The following is a 6,000-nucleotide window of genomic DNA, read 5'->3' as shown; positions in this document are numbered from 1 at the left end:
TCCAAATAGAACTGATCTGATCAGTCATAATGCTGGCCTAAGAAGACCATTGGGGGAGGGCTGTATTAATATGCTGATGAGGTCTTTACCTAATGGTCCAATAGATATCTGGCTGACATTTAATACAGGTAGGCCCTTATGGAGCCATCTCTATAGTTAAGTCTTCAGGAAATGAAGGAACTCTCCCTACAACATATAAAAAATGATAAGCAGCGGCACGTAGGCAACAACCACGTTTATGCATTGACATCAAATCTTTTAAAAAAAAACATGTTGAAACAAGTTTAACAAATCTCTAGATGTTCTTACAACAATAACGACTGAGCCTGAAGGTTACTTCGCATCAACAGTATTTAGACCAATTCCATTACAACATGCCCCTAAAGGCATTTAAAAAAAAAATCCGTAGGATACCTTTTTATTAGCATTTTACCTTGTTTTACCCGTAATGCAGTGTTCATACAGAAACAATGTGCGGCATGTCTGAACAACACCATGGAAAATTATTCGGAAAAGTAGTCACAGCTTTAATGATATCATCGTGTCTTTCTAACAGCAAAATGTGCATGGTTTATAGCTGTCAGACAATCTCATTACATATACATTTATATGTGAGATTGTGTGCTAGAGCCAGAATTTCATATATGTAATATGTAAAAGTAGTTTGATTTAAAGTAGAAAGATAAGGTGGGAAAGTTGTCTCTTCCACGTCTGTCTTTGCCCAGCATTTCTGTTTGGAAGCCATGGGCATTCATGGTGCAGCCCACACATGGCACAGAGCAAACACTTGTGTTTTTGTATAGAATAACAATGGTTAAAAGCAGCCAATGGCTGGAACGGTTCATCAGTTCATCCTCGTAATCCAGCTGCTTTCAAGGAGATTCAAGAGTTCAGGGGATATGTTGGAGATGGTTAGAAAAAGGCAAGCAGAACACAGCTTGCCTCATATATACAATATGTTTGTACATGAATAAGATAACAATGTCTAGGAGTATTATGGGTTTTCTACCATAAGATGGGATGATGCAGTCAACTTATATCTGAGGGGAGGGAACAGTCAGCAAGCCAGTAAGCTTCATCTTGTTAATGCCGCCATCCAGAATACAAACTCTTGGGTATCCCAGCTTTACCAAGTTAACTGCAAACTGAAGCAAACACATAAAATAAGGTTAATGGTTGTTTGGATAATAATAAATTGGTATAAGAAATCATAATTAATGCTAAATATTTTAACCTTAAGCAGATCAACAATTTTTATATAAATTTTTTTTATATAAACAAAATATTTCTTTATTGCATATTTGCTAGCACTCCACTAGCAGAGCTGAGAGTGGGGGTGAAATTTGGACACTTCTGATAAACCTCTATTGGAAAGCAGTAACTTAAAATACTGTGCATGTTAAAGTCAAGCGATGTTTATATTGGGGTTCCTTAAATGCAAAATAAAACCATCTCGAGCACATGTACACATCAAGCTGTATATAATAATAATTTTTTTGTTACAGATTGCTGCTTCTTACCCTCTAACACATATGTGTCAAACTCGCGGCCCGCGGGTCACATCCGGCCCGGCATGTTATTATATCCGGCCCACGAGATCATTTTATTATTATTGTTTTTAATGGCCCGGCGATATGAAGCGCCACACAATAAACTACATATCCCATAATGCAGCTCTCTTCTAATCGCACTGGCGCTGTGACACATGCGCAGTAAGGGTTGGCATGCGCATACGCTGTCATTCAAACGGCAGAGACAGAGAGAGCTGGCACGTCACAAAATGTGGAGAGAAAATATAAGCAGGAGAAACCGGGGAGTTCTGGCGCTTGCTGCTGGCACAGGTAGAGATGATTTGGGGCCAATATATGATTTTTTGGCTGCTGCTGCTGCCTGCTGGCATGGGTACAAACTGGGGCCAAATTGGGTAATAAATAGTGTTGGCTGCTGCTGCCACAGGGACAGATGGGGGGGCAATATGATGGCTGCTTGCACAGGTACATGGGGCAATATGGCTGCTGGCACAGGTACATGGGGCAAAAACATGGCTGCTGGCACAGGTACACGGGGCAATATGGCTGCTGGCACAGGTACATGGGGCAATAATATGGCTGCTGGCACAGGTAGATGGGGCAATAATATGGCTGCTGGCACAAGTACATGGGGCAATAATATGGCTGCTGGCACAGGTACATGGGGCAATATGATGGCTGCTGGCACAGGTACATGGGGCAATATGGCTGCTGGCACAGGTACATGGGGCAATATGGCTGCTGGCACAGGTACAAGGGGCAATATGGCTGCTGGCACAGGTACATGGGGCAATAATATGGCTGCTGGCACAGGTACATGGGGCAATAATATGGCTGCTGGCACAGGTACATGGGGCAATAATATGGCTGCTGGCACAGGTACATGGGGCAATAATATAGCTGCTGGCACAGGTACATGGGGCAATATGATGGCTGCTGGCACAGGTACATGGGGCAATATGGCTGCTGGCACAGGTACATGGGGCAATATGGCTGCTGGCACAGGTACAAGGGGCAATATGGCTGCTGGCACAGGTACATGGGGCAATAATATGGCTGCTGGCACAGGTACATGGGGCAATAATATGGCTGCTGGCACAGGTACATGGGGCAATAATATGGCTGCTGGCACAGGTACGTAAACAAACTTACCAAAAAAAGATGCCAGGTGTCCAGCTCTGATAAAATGATATAAGAGCAAAGACAACTGAATTTTAGTGTGTTCAATAAATCTTTATCCTGTTCGGCCTGCGACCTAAAGTGTGTTTTGAATTTTGGCCCCCTGTGCAATTGAGTTTAACACCCCTGCTCTAACACATAGTGGATAATTTAATAGGCATAGACATCTCTGCTGGCTTCAGTATGTTAAAAAAAGAATCAATTCCCTTTCTTTTTTAAAACGAGTTATTGTAATTCCCATACAGCTCATTTTTGTTATTTTTTTTTAAGCATGGCAGCAGTGGTGCATCAGTAGGGCAAAGTATAGTAAAAGGTACATTTTTTTATTATCTGCAGTTTGAGTTCCTTGTGTTAGGGGCATTGGCTGACGAGATTTGTTGCAAAAATCTGCGCAACGTGCGAGCGACAGATCTTCTGAGAATACCACTCCCTTCACTAACATTCACATCACAGCATATAAAACACTTTACTTTTGGCAATCCAGCATAATTGCTGAAAAATGTGCAAGAAGGGAGAGGTATTTTCATGAGATTTATTGCCCATGTAGAGAAGAGTTCCTCCAGTCTCCTCTTGTGCCATAACCATTAGCTCTGCTGTCACGTCTCACTCTTGTTGGTTACATGGTTCCCCTGGACACCAATATGTGTTCTGGTTTTTAACCATTAGGCCTCTGGGGGGCCCTGATAATTTGTACTGGGCCCCGTCATTTCTGATGGCATCCCTGCGCCATTATACATACCCCCAACACTTGAAAAATGCAGGAACGCCAATTTCTGCGACCACACCCCCTAAATACCACTCCCATTTTACAAAATTTGGCAGGTTATTTAAAGTTTGAATCCATTTCTGAGGATTTTCTTTTTGGTCTTAAGCTGTGAGTTTCAGTTCCCCCAAGAGACCTGTTTAGCTTATTATTAACAATTGTATCTCAGTATAGGTGTAGCTTATTAACTTTTTTGGTCTCTCTGCCAAAAGCTACTTTTTAAATTAAGTTTGAGAAACATTGTATCTTTTTAAGCATTCAGTGCAGGGGATCAAAGGGAAATGAGGGACTTTTCAGAAAGAACCCGTGACTGCGGGTTAAGCTGGTAAAATAAGGAATGTCCCAAGAAAATCGAGGTATGTATTATATACTGTGGGGTCACAACATTTTTGTATTCTGGGGGTTAGTGTTATATTCTGGAGTGACTGGGTTATTATGTGCTTGTGTTATCCTATATGTTTTATGGTATCTACCAGTTACGGTTGCCACTTGTCTGGTTTTGACCAGGACAGCCCAGTTTTAGGAAGGACTGTCCAGGTGAATATGTATTCATTGGGTCTTACATTGAAAGACCTGCTCATATTCCCAAAGCCCAAACACCAGAAGTAAGAAAACTCTTGGTTTGCTAGTGTACAAGCCTGGCCATATAACTAGGGCCCTCGTGGGCTGAGGGTAAGTGGAGCAATACATTTATTTTTGTGGGGGGAAACTAGCTTGAAATTAGGCTGCTATAAATAAACACACACCTTGGCAGAAAAATCTATTCCAGTAGACACTAAGAAATATTTCAAATACAAATGCTATAAACACTAAAATATATTTTCTACGTAGGTAAACTCTGTAAAAAAATTATCGCTTATCATATAAAAAACTCCACAACAGCAACCCAGTAAATAAAATTGCTGCCTGATGATAACTGGGGTTGCAGCTCTGACTCCCATAGTGCAGCAACTGGAGCTGATAAAACACACAAGTTTAGCACTTAAAGTGCTGACATGCTGCAATGCATATTTCACACACTGTGGGACGTAACCACCTATAGAGGGTAGAAAGTGAAGTATAAATAACGCACACGCTGCAGCGAATGAAGCGCATATTTTAGCCAGTAAAGCTGACACTTAATCCTTCCTCAGCAAGTGCTCATATTAGGGTGGCTTAGGCAGCTGTCAGACGCATACAGCGCTGCTCTTTATAGTCTTGTGCTAAGCTTGCCATCTAAATATGTCACAGTCTTGGAATCTCTGCTTTATATCAGACCCATCGCCTGTAACAATCTGGCCCTGCAGCCTCAGACTTGGCTCAGTATACAGCACAAGGCCTGCCAATAATACTCAGTCATCTCCTAGTTGGGTACAAAGCCTGAAAACCAGCATAAACAACCACAAAGTATGTTTTTCAAATGCTCTGATGGGTGTATTTATATAGTTTACATTTTCAACTACAGGAATAGTGAGATAATGCTTAAACTTTAAAGAGGAACTCCGGCTTACGAACCAAAATGTATTAAAGAGCCCCACACAACACAGAAACCCCTAATATACCTATGACTGTAATCTGTTCCTTCAAAAAGTATGAATAAATATTCTATATGCTGAAATACAGCTGCAAAACAGTTCCAGGCAGGGGAGGAGGGACTAAAACATTGATGTTACAAATTGTAACAAATTTTCCTCAACTTACAGACAGCATGCAGGAATTAAATAACCCACAATGCATTACACTGTTACTTCCTTATTGACATCACGTATGCAGGGAATTGTGGGATTTGGAGGATGCAGGCGGAAACAGTCTGGGAACAGTCGACTACTGTTATATTTTTTTTTAGTCAAAGTAGCCAGCCAGGTCAGCAGGAGAACTGGGGGCCAGGCTTAGGTAACTGTTCCAAACCATATTATTACTTTCAAAATCATGAAAAGGCTGCATATTTGTTTAACTGATGTATATTGCAAAGTTATTGAAATTATGTTTTCATTTTTTAGAAACTGTGCCGGGACAGTGAGAAGTTAAGCGACTTGTCCAAGGACACAAGGAGGGACACAGTCGGGAGCCGAACCCAAGTCTCAGAGGGAGTGAACTCCCACTGAAGCCCGGCACCCTAACCACTAGGCTCCCCTCCCGCTTCCCACATACAGGGGGTTTTTCGTATTCTTTTATCTCTTAAGCGCTTGGCGTGTCCTAACTGAGTGAATGAAACATGCAGAGTTAAAGTCTGCCCCTCGCACCAAGACCTATATAACTAGGGGGACTGTTTAAGAAGTAGAGAGAATGGGGGGGGGGGGGCGGATTGCTGTTGACCAGTACTCAGTAGGGGCTAGAGAAGTAGTGCGGTGGCAGAGTAGTGCAGGGGGTGGGCCCCCGATTTACTTTTTTCCCCCCCACAAAGAAAGCATTTAGACCCTTACATCTTGTTACAGAAGTATAATTACACAGAAATGTAGAAAACATTAGAAAGCCCAGGTTGTCCTGAAAAAATGATGTATAGTTTCCCTGGGCAAACTAAAATGACCCTTTAGGAAATGCCCCTAAAGT

At 42.0% G+C, this 6,000-nt stretch overlaps 1 protein-coding gene across 1 annotated transcript in view; it reads right to left on the bottom strand.

Moving 5' to 3' along the window:
* Positions 1-231: 231 nt before the first annotated feature.
* Positions 232-6,000, bottom strand: part of tbck (TBC1 domain containing kinase) — a gene marked incomplete in the record, with an annotated part of 117,548 nt that continues 111,779 nt past the window's right edge. The window contains 1 exon segment of the mRNA NM_001102743.1: positions 232-1,149.

This window comes from Xenopus tropicalis, chromosome 1 (assembly GCF_000004195.4).
Source record: "Xenopus tropicalis strain Nigerian chromosome 1, UCB_Xtro_10.0, whole genome shotgun sequence".
In the NCBI taxonomy this organism is placed as follows: domain Eukaryota; kingdom Metazoa; phylum Chordata; class Amphibia; order Anura; family Pipidae; genus Xenopus; species Xenopus tropicalis.
The sequence above is the reverse complement of the archived record's forward strand: the minus strand, read 5'-3'. Positions and strand labels throughout refer to the sequence as shown.